This window comes from Sus scrofa, chromosome 13, assembly GCF_054392235.1.
Source record: "Sus scrofa isolate SSC_HxYL_T2T_F1_AM1 chromosome 13, Sscrofa_HxYL_maternal_Yorkshire_Landrace_v2.0, whole genome shotgun sequence".
Lineage (NCBI taxonomy): Eukaryota > Metazoa > Chordata > Mammalia > Artiodactyla > Suidae > Sus > Sus scrofa.
Genome location: NC_139395.1, coordinates 174,773,177 through 174,791,500, shown reverse-complemented (window position 1 = coordinate 174,791,500; position 18,324 = coordinate 174,773,177). Strand labels below are relative to the sequence as shown.

At 39.5% G+C, this 18,324-nt stretch overlaps 2 long non-coding RNA genes across 2 annotated transcripts in view; one reads left to right on the top strand and one right to left on the bottom strand.

Annotated features, from left to right (window-relative positions):
- Positions 1-1,789: 1,789 nt before the first annotated feature.
- Positions 1,790-10,851, top strand: LOC146397775 (uncharacterized). Its single transcript, XR_014824958.1, has 2 exons — positions 1,790-2,010; positions 7,981-10,851. It is a non-coding gene; the product is annotated as an uncharacterized LOC146397775 (long non-coding RNA).
- LOC110256225 (uncharacterized) overlaps positions 3,109-18,324 on the bottom strand; it is a 686,264-nt gene continuing 671,048 nt past the window's right edge. Inside the window, exon 4 of the long non-coding RNA XR_014824957.1 lies at positions 3,109-3,213. This is a non-coding gene — a long non-coding RNA (uncharacterized LOC110256225). The remainder of the gene's footprint in view (positions 3,214-18,324) is intronic.

Here is an 18,324-nt window from a genome sequence, read left to right as displayed (position 1 = left end):
AACACCTGCTGTCTACCTACAAACCCTGTGTAGCCCTAATGAGGAAATCTTCCAGGATCTTGTATTGGGACAGAGATGGAAAAGATCATGAAAGTCAGAATAAAATAAATACTAGTTAGAGTCACAAGTAATTTGATGGAAACTGTAAAGACATGCAGTGACAAAAAGAACTGGTCTTGGCAAAGGGGAATCCACAGGATTTGTTTGTTTTAAGAGAAATGTGCCATCCTGGATATTCTTAGCATGGCCCTCTGAGAGGAGGTTAGTGTTATTAACAAATACAGAAAACTGGAATGGTGGGTCAAGTTGTGTGAGCAACTGAGTTATTTTGGACATCCTGAGTTTGGAATGTCCTTCACAGCTATAGCTATGTGAAGTTATATAACAGGCAGGTGGACATTTTAGTCTAAAGCTCAGGCTGAAGAGTACCTTGAAGTTATGGGTGAGGCTCATAAGCAGATGTCATTTCAACACTATGGAAGAGGCTGATATCCTCAAATGAAAATCTCAGCATTCAAAAGGACTTTGGAGGTCATCACTTTCAACTCCCCTGCTGACTCCTTATGCATTAAACACTTCTACCAGATTTATTCAAAAAGTATTTATTGGATGCTTATTTAACCTACTATGCTTTAGGCCTAAAGGAGACAGTAGGCACATGCAGTTCAATCAGAGGAGCCTACATTTTGCAGGAGGGGCAAACATGTAAACATCCATTGTTGTCAGTGCCGTGTTGGAGGTATGGGCTGATGTCAAATACCAGAGTGGAAGGAGTTCAAGGGACCAGTCATGGACAGGATGAAACTCCAGCTGAGTCCTGAGTGAGGGCACAAAGTGAGGAAGGTGATCTCAGACCAGAGGCAAAGTAGGCTGGCTCACCAGTACCACAGTGAATGATGTACATGTAGCTGATGGGGTTAACTATTGCTGACTGTAACAGGAGTAACTGAAGACTAGAGTGAAAAAAATGAGTAGGCGCAAGATCTAAGACAAGTTAAGAGGTCAGGATTTTATTTTGTAACATTGAGAAACAACCAGAAGGCTCTAAGAAAGAGTGACATTATCAAAGTTTTATTTTAGAAAACTCAACCAGTTAGATAGGTGAGGAATGAATTGGAATAAGAGCAATCCTGGAGGCTAAGAAGAGCTGGTCTGGAATCTGATCCAGGGCTTTGTATAGTTAAAGGGGTGATGGTGAGTCTGAAATGGACTAGCAATGGGCTGGGGAAGGGGAGACTTTCCAAGGAATTTTTTTTCTGCTTTTTTTAGGGCTGCACCCACAGCGTATGTAAGTTCCCAGACTAGGGGTCGAATTGGAGCTACAGCTGCCAGCCTACACCACAGCCACAGCAACACCAGATCCAAGTCAAGTCTGCATCCTACACCACAGTTCACAGCCATGCTGGATCCTTAACCCACTGAGAGAGGCCAGGGATCAAACCTGAATCCTCATGGATCCTAATCAGGTTCGTTAACGGCTGAGCCACAAAGGGAATTCCCCAAGGAATATTTATGAATGCAGTACTGGTTAAATGTGGGAAGTAAGGAAGAGTCAGGGAAAATACTCAGGTTTCTTGGCAGAAGCAGAGCCTATCACATAGCAAGGGGATATGAGAAAGGAAGCTCTTTGGATGAGTAGGAGTGAAAGACAAGACCATGAGTCCAGTACTGGGCCCACTGACGTGATGTCCAGATGTGGCAGGCAGGCAGTCATGCACTAAGACATCTGGGGACAAGTAGTCTTTCTGAGACAACTCATCTTGTTTGTTGGACAACTCCTTTCTTCCAGGACTGAGGGATAACCTTGAAGTCACAGAGGAGCTGGACAGAGCAAGGTATTATAGATCTCAGGATGACATTCTACTGACCATATAGAACTGCTCCAGGGGAAAAGGAGTCATCTCTGGATTATGGAAGCCTTCCAGGAACAGGCAAAACTGGGCTGTAGGCACCTCTACTCCTTGTTAACCCAGGATGAAAAGATCAGACTGCATATATCTAAAAGAAGAGGTAGGAACACATACCTTTTCATTTCTGTTTTCATCCTTGTTTTGCTGACTGTCTGGTCTTTTAAAGGCTTATTAAAGTGGAGAATAGAGAGGTGAAAAGGTTCTAAATGAAGTCAGCAGCAGGAAGGGGATGAGGAAGGGGCTAATTAGGGTTGTGGAGGTAAAATCAAAAGTTCTTGGTGACTGATACCATTTGACAATTTCTATTTGTATTCTTATGTTTCAGTTTCCTAGGTTTTACTTGAAAATATGGAGTATGAATCTCTGGCTAGAGAACACCTGTGGAGGCCCTATTTCTGTCTGTGTGCTACAGCCAGAATGTAGGAGAGTATTAAAGGTCTTTCTGCCTCTATTCTGTCCCTACTTCTGATCATTGTCACTCTGAGTTGCAAAAACTATGACAGAAGACTGCTCTGAGATGACCAAAATCCTGTAAGACTTCATACCAGTAGAATATAACAGTCCCTCATTTCTAGGACCGTGCCTGGGTAGAGTGGAATTCAAGTTTATGTGATCTTTCTCACTGGCTGCATGCTGCCAACTTTGTCACCTCCTGTGTTTCTGGGACTTGGTGTGGTTGGGGGTTGAAATCTGCTGAGGCAGTGGGAGAAGTACTTGTCCAGGACTTTTAACCCATATGACTCAGATGACTGGGCCAGCTCAGGACTGAGGATTCTAATCAGGACCAGAGTGGTTAAGTCTGGAGGAGGCCATCACCATAGCAGCCAGAGACACTCAGAGGCTAAAGTGCTTCCACAGGGAAAGCCTGGGTCCCAGCTCCTTCCTACATAGTCAGAAAGATAGGTGCTTTAGAGATTCCCTTGGGGATAATACCAACAAAGAAAACCAAACTGAGCAGTGTCTTCACTGCCCAGGAGTTCACTGACATGCACTAGAACTTGTAGCAATCACGGTGGACTCTGTTCATTGACTGGTAAGTGAATTAGTGCTTTGGATGAAGGCTCTGGGGAAGATAAGCTTAGGAAAGTAATACGTGGGTAGTTATATACAAAATACAATAAAATTAAGATGTGTATCATTTTAATGTGTTTGTCTGTTTACTCCTATTAAGGAATTTAGAAATAGATTCTCAACTTACATATTAATTCTCAGACCTTCCTCCTCCTTTTATCCTCTCTTCCTCTTTTTCTCATTCTTTCTTCTCTTAATCAATGAGTGGAGGAATAGAGAAAATGGAATTGATCTGTAGAGAAAAGGAGAACTATAAAAAGAATGGTTATATCCCACTCTTTCTGTTTCCAAATGAATCCCAGCTCAGCCACTGCTAAGGAAATAAGATGCAGGAAAAGAACTTGGGGGCTGGTGCCCTTGCTTCTGTAGGTACAGAAACATCTGGGTTTTAATGGACTGATACAGAAAGCATCATTGGCACCATCATTGCTATTAAATGTCTGTTAAGCATTAATAAAGCAGAAGAGGCTCATTTAATATGGCATTTATACTGGAAACCTTGGGATGATGTTATGGAATGAATCACTGGTGGGTTTTATCAGTGAGTGTATGTTTTTGGCAGGATAACAGAAAGAGGGAACAAACAAGAATTTACTTTTGTGATAGTCCAGTGGAATGGGAGAAAGAAGAATGTGGCAATTCTGGGGAAATATTTCAAACTTCAAAGACCAGAGCCCTAAGATCTGGTTACTGTTCTTACAGAAGCATTTTCTTTGTCCTGTTGACTGTTTGGACAAATGTTTACAAGCAAGATTATTGCTAAATGTCTGAATTCTGCTGAGGAGACTTTCTTCTTTTCCATTAATAGAAGTGTTTTGGGTATATTTTTCTCTTTATCTAGTAAGCTTCTTTTAGTGAGTCATATTGGTCAAATCTAGCCCTCAGGTTTATTACTCATATTTCCTTAATGTCTATGAATTATCTTTTCAGGTATTTGTTATAACAAATTTAAGGCAGATGTGTTAGGAACCTAATTTATTATGAAAGCTATTGTATTTCTACTAATGGATAATGATGTTAAATATTTTTCTTGGTATATTTCAGCAACATGGCTGACTGATCACTTTTTATTTGCCTTTTCCTCCATTACAACCATCTCTCTGTCATTCTCTTTCTACCTCTCTTTCCCACCTCACCGCCTTGATTTTTCTAGGAATGTAAGAAATTTGACCAATTCACTTTCTTGGGGGTCAGAACCAGAAGGCTTCAGCTTGGTATTTTATCTCTGATGGAGGCTGCAAATGATTTAGTAAAAATGTGAAAACTGCTCTCCATAACATCCACATCATGCCTAGAAATTAGAGGATTACTTACACATGAGTGGCTAGCATGAGTGACTAGAGTGAACACACTAGAGTCTTGCAGTGATGTGATTTAGATGTGCAGTAGCTACATGCCTCCCGTGCTCTACATGCCTGTATTCTTTCTTCTGGGACATTTGCTGGCAACACAGTCCAGTATTAAATATTCAGAGATGAAATGCAGTTTGGCTTCTGAGAAATTGAGTTGTTTCATGAGCTCATGGAAACAGCCCTGGACTAAATAGTTATCTCCAGCTTGCACTTGAAAGGGCCCTATAACCTCCGGCAAAGCTCCTCACCTCTTTTGGCCTCAGCTGCCTTGTCTGGAACAGAGGGTAGTTAGATTGCATTATATGCTTAAAGTTTGACAGTTCTTCCAAATTCTCATTGTTTGCTGCTCCCTTTTATTTTACAGCCAAATTCTAAGTCCTTAATCCCTAAATCACTTCCTAATAGAGGAGGGAGAGGAAGCTAAAGCTGATGACTCCAGAAATCCTCTCTGGGAAAGCAGTGTCTGTGCTGAGCAGTAGTTGCTTCACACACAACCCCCTCCCTGGTCCAGCCCAGCAATGCCTTTATGTACTGGGGCTGGATAAAGAGCCCCAGTTCTGTTCAGTGAAAGAAGCAAATGGGATCTTGGAGGGGGAGGGGACCTTATCATGAAGGAGGTGGGGGAGGTCAGAGGAGATAAAGCTGGCCAGTGAGGTGAACCAAAGTGAATGGAAGCTGGAGCTGAGATGTGAGAAATGATGAAACTTCGTCAGTGGTTGGAATGCAAATATGATTTGAAAGATAGAGATAGTCTGATAAAGAATTCTAGTCCCTTGCAACATATGCCACCTCGCCCCACCCCCTTTCTCCCAAATTCTTCATTAAGTTTCCTATAGTCACAGCCTAGATTGGGAGAAACTGTGGGGAAAGGGGGATTGCGCACAAGTTGGGCAGAAGACAGATTGTACAGCTTATTGACTCTACATAGAAAAGGGAGGCGAAATGACAGCAGAGATAAAAAATTCAGAGAAAGCTGGAGACTCCTAAAACCAGAGGTCTGGAGAAAACTAAACCTCCATGCCATTCCCCACTTCTTGACAAGAAGCTAGGCTATCATCCCTACACAAGTCAGGATATTTGAACAATTTTATTTAAGTATTAAAGGTGGTTGCAGCATGCTAGAAGATTTGGAATCATCCTGGCAGCTGAATCTATTACACTAGAACAAGATAATGATAATGTCATAATTCTACTATTATTTTCTAAGAACGAAGAGAATAGAAATAGGAATTTTTTAATGTGCAGATTACTTCTTTCAACGATTCCTTTTGGATACTTTAATTAAATTTTAATTTAGGTCCTTTAATATGTCAATAAAATAGGAATTAATATTTTAAATAAAAGCAAGCTTTAGGAAATTCAGTATTTTAAAGAAATGTCTAAGGTTTTTAAAACAAAGAAGTATATCATCTCCTTAATATTGCATTCACAAACTAGCTAATATTAGCCTGTCTTTCAACACAATAAGATATAAATGAGATGCAGAATATATTATACATTTTCATTTAAACAGATCTTTTTATTTGGGGCATTCTATTAACCATGGTCTGTGAAATAACAGATTGTGGACTGAAAGGAAATGATATATTGTTCAGATTAACCTGATACTTTCCATGAGCTTCTGCATTAATCACCAGGTTTTAATACTAATAGAAGAGAAGCTTTACATTTGACTGACATACACTATCATTTTGCTCATAGTTAACATACTGCACAAAAATAAAATGTGAGGGATTTTTCTGAAGGATTGATTGCAGACCAAGATAACTCCTAGGAGAGAAACAAAGGAGAATATAATTTCCCTGACCTAGCTAATTCTTTTTTTTTTTTTTAAATCTTGAAGAAGAGAACATGCGTAGTGCCCATAGAATTTTAAATAAATAGGACTATTTTCTAACCATGTACCTGGCATTATTTACTGGTGGTCCCTTAAATCTAAACTTAGTTCCCATTTGTAGATCTGAGACTATGCAGATTGATTTTTGATAAATATAATTAGTATATTTGATACTACTGACTTGATTAAAATGGAGAGTGAGAGAAGGCCTTGGTAAAAGATATAAATTAAGCCATAAAAAGTGATATAGTAAGAAAAAAATACGGTTTCCTGTTTACCTGGGTCTCATTTGGGAGATGGTCAGATATTAACATCCTCATCTCATGGTGAAATTTAACCATTTGTTTGATTTGAAACAGTGAAAGTGTTTTTATTTCCCCCAAATCTACTACTAAACATAAGATAATTCAGGATTCAATTTAGGTTTTTTGTCATTTGCTATTATTAACATATATAACCTTAAAAAATTTCTCCCTATCATAGTTATATTCCTCCTATCATAATAGATATTGTTAGATAATCACATATGCATGGAATTAATTAGATCACATACAAAAATAATATCCCCAGCAGAGAGCCACGCTGAATCAGCCCCCTAGATTTTATTTTAATAATAACTGCAACAGTGTATATAATTAAATTGAAATTCTCTCCAAATGAAAAAACTCTTAACAGCCATTCATGCATGCTTATGGCAGCTGTCCATTTAGAGAAATTATAGTTATACATGGCCTAGAACGAAAATTTTAACACCATCTGTGTCCTAATGGAAAACAAAATGAAGCAAATGAGCCATGTTTAAAGATATGTTAAAACATTACACTCAAATCCCATCTGTAATCACGTATTCTCTTCTGAGAGTTCCTTCCCAGTATTTATGTTTATATATTCTGTGTGTAGAAAAGTTAAGCTCTTCTTTACCTATCAAGATCTTTTTTCCTGGTCCTGGAATCATTTTCATAATTGTGAATCTCATTCCATTCTATCATATGAAATAAACTCCACTTTTATTTTCCCAAACCAAATTAATACAAGAAGTGGCTAACTTTCATGAAAGGTAGAGTGAGTAACCTCTAAATATCTTTTTTTTTTTTCTCTCCTCATGGCCACACTTTTGGCATATGGAAGTTCCTGGGCTAGGGGTTGAATTGGAGCTGCAGCTGCCAACCTATGCCACAGCCACAACAATGCCAGATCCGAGCTGCATTTGCAGTCTGCACTGCAGCTCACAGTAATGCCAGATCCTTAACCCTCTGAGTGAGGCTAGGGATTGAACCCCCATTCTCACAGAGACAACACTGTGTCCTTAACCCACTGAGCTGCAGTGGGAATACCATCTAAGTTTTTTTGTATTCATGGACTTGACATAGCTAATAAATGATAAGAAAATTGGATTCAGAAGATACTATGAACTGTCATTGATGATATCTTGAGAATGTAAAATGTCTTTGAAAAAAAAATGTAAAGAAAACTCAGAATTCTTAGGAGTTCCCTCCCATTGTGGCTCAGTGGTAATGAATCTGACTAGTATCCATGAGAATTTGGGTTCAATTTCTGGGCTCATTCAATGGGTTAAGTGTCCAGCATTGCCGTGGGCTGTGGTATAGTTCACAGACATGGTTCAGATCCAGCATTGCTGTGGCTGTGGCATAGGCCAGCAGCTGCAGCTTCAATTTGACCCCTAGCCTGGTAACTTTCATATGCTGTGGGTGCAGCCCTAAAAAGGAAAAAGCAAAGAGAAAAAAAAAAAAAAACACGAAATTAGGAAATCTACACCTTATGCAATGAATGTCATTTTTTTCTCCATCAGGTTTCCAAATTGATTTAAAAACAAGCCACATAAAAATTATGACATAATTTTACAGACTACAGAATGAATGATCTACTCTACTGAGATGGTAGTTACCAACCGAATCGCCTGATGGGTCTTCATACGTTCCAAGACCTTATGGAAACCTCTGGCATCCTTTAAGCCGTGATGGGGAAAACACTGAGAATCACTGGATTAGAAGATTTAATTCTGAAAACCATGTGTGTGTGTTCATTAGGGCCTTCGGTTTTTAGAGATTTACATTTAAAAATCCTTGCTTGTCTGTTTCTGCCAGGTTTATGTCCATTCTAAGCTGTATATCTTCCATAGTCCTTCTCCTTTGCTATAAGAGTCTAAAAGAAACATTTCGATCCATTAATGGAATGTAGTTGACCCAGTGCCCTCTCTGTCACAATGTTGATTCACAGCCACCAGGAGCAATGGGCAGCAAGCCAGGCTGCAGATAGTGTCTAAACCCCAGCAACAGGTCAGATGTGGTGCTTGCTTAATGGGCCCCTCTGTCTTGAGCAAGCAGCTTGCCTGTCACAGTGGGTACAGCTTTCTCATGGTAGGAATTAATTGCACAAAATTTCCTGTCACCAGGATTCGTCAGAAGGCTGTTTGTGACCAGGATGAGGTTTTCTCCTATAGCAGCTGGAGAATCATGTGCTCTAACGCTAGGTTACTTCACATGCTCAGGGACCCCAGCCAGAAGAGGAAGGGAAGGGCACTCACATTTAGTCAGCATCTACCTCTGCTAGGCATTTTACATGTCATAATTGATGGCTCGTGTCATCTCAGTGAAGTATAATTACTCACACACAGACACACTAATTCAGCGATGAGGTCAGGACTCAGCTGGATTGAGACTCCAAGCCCGCCTAATGTGAGCGATCATGGCCTTTCCGCTTGACTACATTGCCTCCATATTTTTCTGAGAATTTTTCTCATAACACTTGGTGGCCCAGATTTTTTGCAAAGCCTGCTACCAACAGGCAACAAGTACCTAATAAAAGTGCATTTTTTATTGTTACAAAATTATAATTTGATACAAATGGCTATTTTAAAAACCGTGCTAGTAAATGTCTATTTTATATCTTGCATTTTCTAAAAGTTCATTAAGAAATTTGTCTTGAATATCTTGAAAGATGCACAAGCCCGGAGTTCTGGAGTTGCACAGGGTTGAATTTATTTTTCAGAGAATGTACTGGCATTGCTCATCTTTGCTACATTCAAAGATCTTCAAATAAGACTTTGCTACCATAATCCTCAAAAGAGACAGTTTCTCTGTCAAAGGTCATGCTTGTGTCTCTCATTTGTCCAATCTCCTTTTCTTCTCCATGCTTTTAGCTAGTCTGCTACATCAGGAGTCCCACAAGGGATTGAAGAATCTGAGAGATTAATTTCCAGTTAAAAATAGTGGACTGACCACAATTGTTTATTCCTTCCCCAGAATGATGTTAAAATGACATTAGGAGAATTAGGTATGTACCAATAAGGCCAGGGCTAGAGTTTTGTAAATTGAGGGACTAACAGGCAGAAGGGCTAGAATTTAAGAATCAGAGATGAAAATGGAGTGGGGAGGTGGTAAATAAATGAATGCCTACATATTGAATTCAGAACTCTAGTGCCCTTTCACCCACCTGCTTTCACAATTCCAAAGACAGAGCCACAATGGGTATCTATAAAATAAAATGAAATGTTCTGAAATTTACTGAGGTTCTACAACATCCTCCCATGCCAGTACCATGCTGCTCAAATTTTGTCGTGGGCCTGTTGTGGGTCTCAGCAAAGCCGGCTTGGTCAGTGGATACTTTCATCCCATATCCCTGGAGTCCCAATGCCCTATTTGCATTTTAACAGTCACTTCCTAGGTGAGTGAGAGCAGGTACTGACTTGGTGCCAATCTAAGTGGCAGGCTCTTTTTCATGAGCAATTTGGCAGCATAAAACTGTGAAATTTTCTAATGAAACATATAAGAACTTTGTGATAAAATAAACTGGGTCCTGGTGTCATTTCTTTTTCTTCTTATATAAAGTATAGTCAATTTACAACATTCTGTCAATATATATTAACATTTCATTTCAGCCACTGGTAGATCTTAGAATAACCCTTCCCTACCATAACCCCAAAAGGGACAATTTCTCTATCAAAAGTCATGCTGTGTCTCTCCTCTGCTCCACTTCCTCCCCTCCTTCATGCTCTCAGCTGGTTTGCTATATCCAATGGCATGACGTCTATCCACGCTTTCCCACAGTGTAAATGAAAGTCATGAAACAAACTAAGGAGAGTTATTGTAAATCACAAATATTGCTTTACACTGTTGAATTCTCTTAGCATAAGTTAAAGGTTTTAGAGAATCCCTTCTGGGAGCTTGGTTTTTTTTTCTTCTTAAATCCTACTGTGAATGATCCATAGATCATTCCTTTAAGATCATGTTATCTTGATTCAGGCCTGTCATAACTGTGAATGTCATCCTACATACATACTTACATCCTGAGTTTCTGAATCATTTGCTGCCAGAGATCACAGATTATTTCGCATTAATTTTAGTGTCTCCTGCTAGTAGATGCTACCATAGTAAGTTTTCAATAAAAGTTTGCTGAATCAATAATGTATAGATGAAAAACTTGTGACTCTTTAAAGATCTAATATTTGAAAAATTAAAAATTTTAGACTTTTAAACATTTGATGAATCAATAATATATGGATGAAAAAATTGTGACTCTTTAGATTGAGAGATCTAAAATTTGAAAAATTGTCTTCTTTAGAGTCTAAGCATCACCCTTCTACTTCCAAGTTTTGCAAATACTTTCTGTCCTAAAACCCATGTTACAGGATAAAAATAAAAATAAACTCCTATTTAATAAAGCCTACATATTCAGTTTTCTGTTATTTGCAGCCAAATGCAATCCTAACTGATGTGTATGTATGGGGGGAGGGAAGTACCACAATCCTGCTGAAATAAAACAAGGCAGGTCCACAATGAACATACTCTAAGAGGACTTTGTATTGAGAAGACTATGTTGTAAATTGGCATGCCAGCCCTTTTCATGGATGCTGAGGAGTTACAGTGAGACTGTTATTCCCTATTTCCTTATATAATTAAATAAATATAAGTAATTTCTAATATGTTTAACATACTTTCCTCGACACTAAAGTAAGATATAAATATGAGTAAAGATGGCTCTCTCATTCATTCAGAAAATTTATTTGCGATGACTGGACAAGCACACAAACATATGTGATACACAGTGGAATCCAGTGCATACCACAAAATAGGTGTAGATGTAGAGGGTGCAGATGTTGCATTTTGTTGGAGAGACCTGGAAGGCTTCATAGAGGAGGGCTGACGATGGACAGGATTTCAGTAAGTTGAAAGGTTAGGGCACTCTCAGAGAAGATAATGTCACAGACAAAGGCATAGAGGTAGGAGCATGTAAGTTATGATCTTAAGAGTTACTAGCTACCGTATAAACTATACTTTTTTTTTTTCTGACAACTGCCAAAACATCATTTTAGATCATTGCAATCCCTCATTTACATTTTAATTCAGAGACACCTGACCCTTCTGTCAGAGAAAAAAAAAAAATGTATTTCTCCATTTAATTCTAACAACAAAAGAGAGACTTGAAGACATTGTAATTTGGGGCATTAATGTAAATGAATTCCTCATTTGTACCCACTGTCTGTGAGAGGGTTTGGAATATACTACTACATATTTATTTACCCTGATGATTTGAAAGATGCCTGTTTTAACAATATCAGGATTCTAATAAATGCAATCTCCTTGACTATCCTTGCCCACCATATTACGTGTGATAATCTTTAATTGCACAAGGATCCTTGTCAAGCAAAAGAATGTTATACGAAGGAAGTGATAAGGCCTGTAAACTGATAAGAACGTGTATTTTGTGAATTTTTCCATAGTGTGGGAGAATCCCTAATGAACCTTTGTTCACCACTTTATCTCCCTTATTTTTTCATTGTAGTCTATGATATACTTTGTTCCTTGATGATAGAATGGAGAGATTACCTTTCTTCACAGTTGCTAAGTAATTGATATCGTGGAAGTGTTGGCACATAACCTGAACAAACCATTTGAATTATTGAACAGACTGTATGGGTTTTAGAAAATCCCATGTTAAAATATACTAAAAATGATATTCCCTGTGGGTACAGAGAAGCTGGATAATACTACTCTTGAGGCATGTAGACTGTGTACTGTCCAATCTAGAGAGTAGCACTGGCATCATAGACTGTGGGAATGGCACCCTTGTTTCTGGGTGGTGCACAGTTGCCAAGGCCGAACAAAGCAGCCCAGGCCATTCTTTGCGTTGTCTTTTGTTTTGCTTATTGTAGCTGAAGATGTTCCCTTGCCAAGTTTCCCCTTGTAGTTTGTCTTTCTCCCAGCTCTTAATTTTCCTGGAGTCTTGGCAATGGGAACTGCTGGCAGCTCTGTTATCCTGGGCTGTCTTTGGCTGTGTCCTTGACTCCCTTGAGTCCAGAAGACTGGCATTCATATAGTTACAGTCTTTGCTGAGCATGAGTGAGAATATTTTCTCTGTGTTACCATTTTTTTCCTTCCTACCGGATGTCAGCATATTCCTTTGCCTGAAATTTTATGAAGAACTATATTTTGTCTTTGTGTCCTTTTATCAGGATGACCATAGGGACTTTAAAATATATCATATAGGAGTTCCTGTCATGGCTCAGCAGTTAACGAACCCAACTAGGATCCATGAAGATGCAGGTTCAATCCCTGGCCTTGCCCTATAGGTTAAGGATCCGTCCTTGAGCTGTAGTGTGGGTCACAGATGTGGCTTGGATCCCACCTTGCTGTGGCTGTAGTGTAGACCAGCATTTGCAGCTCTGATTTGACCCCTAGCCTGGGAACTTCCATATGCTGCAGGTGCAGCCCTAAAGAGCAAATATATATATATTTGCTCATCCTAATACAAGGACACAAAGACCAAATGTGATTCTCTAAGAAGGAACTATTGATAATGACACTTGGAATGACAAGTATACACTGGGACTGTCCCGGGTACCTTGGGGTATCTGATCACCTACCGTTTATACATTTAAGGGTAGAAGTTGTGTATGAGATATTTCTATCCAGTAGATAAGTAGCCAATGCACCCTCATCACTGTGGCACTTCCCCCATAGCTCTCCAGACCTCCCTACTCTCCAGCATCTAAACAGGAGGCCCTTGGCTTGGCTGTAGGCTTCTAGGGCCCTGTATCAGGCCTAAGGATTGCATCTGCTCTGACAGTTGCAACTACCATGCCAGTTGCTAAATTCTTTTGACATTACCCCAGTCCTTTCCCTATTTACCTGCCAATTCTCTTAGTTGTCATTCCAACAATCTAGTCTCAAGACTGTGAAGATACTCAAGCTTCAGTTTTCTGTTCCAGCCCTACATACATTGTGTCACATTCAATTTTGCGGCTGCTATTTTTACACATTGCAAAGAGCAAGGTTTTTTTCTGACTCAAGAAAAGGAAGGTTATTTGATTTTGTTATCAGCATCACAGAACTGCAGTGTGAAAGCAAGGGGCTTTGAAAGGAGAGCTCTGTCTCTCTTCATAATCACAGCATTGTAGAAAGATTGTTTCTGTCTGTGAATCCACTCCCCCGACTGGAATGTGGAGAAGATGGCTGGTCTCCATGAATGAGGTTAGAAAAGCTAAAGGAGAGTTTCAGAGAGAGCTAAAAAAAGGACAGAAAATGATTGTGTTTTTTGCTTAAAAATCACACATGCCACATATTTCAGACTACTAGGTCAGATTAAGACCTTTTGAGAAGTAGAGGAAATGAAAAAAGATTAAATTTTATGATTGGTGGGGGAAAAAAAGGCCCCTTTTTTGAGAGCATCCATTATGAAGCTAGGATGAAATTCCTCCCTCCCATACAACAATTGTAAATTTGAAGAGTGAACTCTGGATCAAGAACTGATATTTTCATGGTTTAATGTAAATGTGAGACTTTAAATATTTAAAATGCTAAGAGGTACTTAACAAAGACTCCTTTGGCAATTTGGAGTCTTTTTTGTCATGTCCCCAAACTGAGGTTGAAACAGGTGTAAGAGTAGCATAGAAAGTCTAGGAATGTGAGGGAGCTATGGAAAGAACGTATGACCTAGAGTTAAATGAAAATCTGTGTTCAGATCCCAACTCTGCCCTTTGCTAACTAACCTTTCTGTACAGTGACTTCCTCACCTTAAAATAAGGCATATAATGCTTTTTCTATAAAGTTGTTGTCAAGAGATTATGTAATTTAATGTACACAAGTGCATATTGGTAGGCCTGCTCCACCTTAAATGTTTAATCAATTTGAACTTTAGGAGTTGTGATATTTTAATGCAGAATGTAGGCACTAAGAAAATAATTTTTAAGAAGGAATTTAAGGCAAAAAGATGGGAAGGGTAAATGTGACCTGAAAACTGGATGGGCCTCCATGCTTGGGGATCTATGGAGTGTGTGGAGAGGTGGAAGAAAAGCAGATGTGAAAGGAAGGAGAAAGAATGAAGCTGGCATACCTGAAGGAGTTGATTTCCTACATCAGGTTAAGTCCAACAAGCATCCTGGCATGTACATGATGCCCTTGCTTCTCTGGAGACCAAAGGGAGAGTGGTGGCAATTTTGGGCCCCAGAGTAAGAAGAAGAAAAGCAGATTCTTAAAAGGGCTGCACTTGGGTCAGTGCTGAGTTTATAACCTTGAGGTTCCTAGACTCCTAGAGGAGGTGTAAGTGTGCTTCAGGAGGCCCTGAGACCCCTGAAATGGCATGAAAATTTAGATATAATTTGTGTTTTCTGGCAACAGGCTCCACTGTGTACTTCAGATTCAGCAAAAGCAGTCCTGGTAGTCAACTCCCCCGTTCTATGGCTTCCCCCACCGTGTAGCAGCAATATGGTTTGGGGAATTAATATCTGCTCTAGGGAGGTGTGCTTGATCCAAGGATAACCCCACAACTCTTTACAATAATTGGTTTAAAATTAGAGAGAATAGAAAAAATAAACCTGATGTACCCATCACTGAGCATTTTTCCTGACTCTTGAGAGAGAAAAGCTGCTCTTCCTCTAAATGCACGTATCTGAGGAAGCATGTGGCCCATACTGAAAACAAGTCTGCAACTGTGAAAGGATGAGTCTGGCACTGTGGAGGGAAGAGTGGAGAGATGGAAAGAACTGGAGTCCTCATGACATTGCTGAGCCCCTGGTTCCACCACGTCCTGAAGCCTGGCTTCCATCTGGACTTCCCTTCCTGTGACTAACACATATTATTTACACAAATTTGGATAGGGTTACTTTTAAACAATCATATCTGAATGGATATGGTGACCCCTAAAGTTGAGAGTCAGTGGTTTATACCACATTAAAAGGATAAAGATCATAGGGAATGATTAAGCAAACTGTTTCATGTTTAAAGGCATTTCAGTAGAACTGGATAACATGATGTCTTTGTGTATGTCACCTCATCTACAGTGGTTAGATAATTTGTGCTTTTCACTTTAATACTAGGAGGACACGAACCATTTTATGGTGGTAAGGGGATCAGGGAGCACTATCACATTAAAAGAGGTGGTGGTAGGAAACATGGAGTGTGTGTGGGGGGTCTTTAATTATGCAGTGTATATATTTGTGGTTTCACAATGCTTTAGAAAAAGTCATATATACAAGAAATGTAATCAGGAAGGTCTATCTTGCAAAAGCCTCAAGGCATCACTGGGCAGGGAGCTTTTAGGTCTTGATTTACAGTTCCCCTTACTAGCCTTTTGTTCCAGAAGTAAATCTTCTGACATGGTGCTGCCACAGCATTGGCAATGAGATGGTCTGTAGCCACCAACCCAGCTTGTACTCTGCCCCTGCCTTTACAATCTATAGAGAAACAGCTAAATCCTAACTTTAGTGGCAGACTATCAACACTGTATCTTTCTGATAGTCATCCCTTATCCACACTGAGGCATCCTGGATAGGTGTACATCTTGCTTTCTCTCTAGCGCACTCTGAACCACATTCCACTCAGAGCCTATGGAAACTCTCAACTGTTCTCTGTACCACCTTAGGTCATGGAAGTCTTGGGAAGATGAGGAGGGTAATTTATGGCCCCCTCATTGCTGGATCTGCTGTGCTGCTATCACTATATAATTTTAGGAAGTTGCTTCTTCCAATATTCAACACAGAAAGCTACGCAATGTCTATTCTACTCTAGAACTCAAAACTTAAAGGAAAATCTGAGGGGAGTTCTGTGGATCTCCTTGCTGCTCTCCTATTTGTATTTTTATCAGTTACTTGATTTAATGAATAGAAATTATGGTATTCTAGTCTCCAGATGAGACAATGCTGGGGGAAACAGCTAAACATAGAATAATAGCTGCAAACCCTTGCCTAATGCTTACTCTATCCATTCTTCTATGTACTTAATACATATTAGCTCATTTAATTCTTTTTTCATAGATGGGGAACTTCAAGTCTCCTGCCCAAGGCCACTTAGCAAGGAAAGGGTAGATTTAAGGTTTGAATTCAGGTAGATTGGGTCTAAAGTACATGCTCCTAGCCATTATGTTTTGATGCCCTGAGCATGGTGTAAGAGTTAAGCCAGTAGAATAGATTTTCAGATTTGCTAAAACAAAGGGTAGAATAGAATAGGTAAGGAGGAGTTCCCATTGTGGCACAGTGGTTAACAAATCCGACTAGGAACCATGAGGTTTCGGGTTCGATCCCTGCCCTTGCTCAGTGGGTTAAGGATCTGGCATTGCCGTGAGCTGTGGTGTAGGTCGCAGATGCGGCTCGGATCCCCCGTTGCTGTGGCCCTGGTGTAGGCCGGTGGCTACAGCTCTGACTCAACCCCTAGCCTGGGAACCTCCATATGCCGAGGGAGCAGCCCAAGAAATAGCAAAAAGACAAAAAAAAAAAAAAAAAAGAATAGGTAAGGGAGGGACTGATTTTTAATAATTGTTTATATGAAAAAGTACAAGTGTTTTTAGTTGGTAATAATCTGGCTATGAATGTGAATAAAACTGCTTCTAAAAAGCTTAATACAACCCCAGGATTTTGGCAAAGAAAAATATGATTCAGCAGAGAGGAGGTAAATGGTCCACTGTATTCTAACTACTCTGACTGATAGATTATGCTTATATATTTCATCTATCTGGTGTCAGAGTTCACAAGCAACACTACCAGGCTCAAGATGTCTACGATATTAGCCATAATGATGTCCAGTCCAGTGACCATTCCACATGAAATGAGACAGAAGCTTGCCAAAGAGGGCATATAATAATAGCAGGTTTCAGATATTCCAAGAATATTCACAAGGAAGAGGTATGGTCTATGGTATCATTCACATTCCAGTTCAAGAACAAAAGGAATCATCTACATGTTCAAAGTCTTCTACAATAGCAGCAAGCTCCAAGGTAAGGAAAGTTTCAAGAAGTGTGTGGATGGCCATTTGTTGAACACCTCATTTTTTGGAAAATAATATTAATTGGAATTCCATTCTAACAAAGATGTTTTAGGAATTTGACTTTTCTTTTTTTTTGTTTTTATTTTTTATTTTATTTTTATTTTTTTGTCTTTTTGCCTTTTCTTGAGCTGCTCCCGCGGCATATGGTGGTTCCTGGGCTAGGGGTCGAATCAGAGCTGTAGCCACCGGCCTATGCCAGAGCCACAGCTCATGGCAATGCCGGATCCTTAACCCACTGAGCAAGGGCAGGGATCAAACCCACAACCTCATGGTTCCCAGTCGGATTTGTTAACCACTGCACCACGACAGGAACTCCAGGAATTTGGCTTCTCAAAGGTAGTTTTTAGCCAAAAACTAGTTTCCTATGCACTTGTTAACTGAAAAACATCAAATTGGTATAGCTTTTCAAAACTTCTATTAGCATAATGATAAGCCACATTACCATTAAATTTGAAAGAATAATACTTAAATGAAACTCCTAAACTCATTATCATTGCAAAAATATTGAGAGCCCAGTTTCAGATGGATGTTTTCCTGCCACTTTAGTGTTTTTAAGTGCTTTGTCTTTGGGAAAATGTTGCAATAAATAAAAGTGGGAGAGTTAAGTGGCTGAACACCCTGTCAAGATGCCCTATAGAGCGAGGGCACATGTGATGAGTGAGGAAGGGAGAAAAGGTTAATGTAATTAGAGAAATGAATTCTGAAAACTCCAAAGAACATGGCTTGTGAGTCATCTAAGCTCACATTTCTTTGAACTTTGTCTATCCTAAGGGAGATGAAGCAATTACATAGACATAATGTGTTACCCTTTCAATACAATGCAACCCAGATTCCTCCATCCATTCATCATCATCAGTGGTATTTGTGTTCAGTGCTGT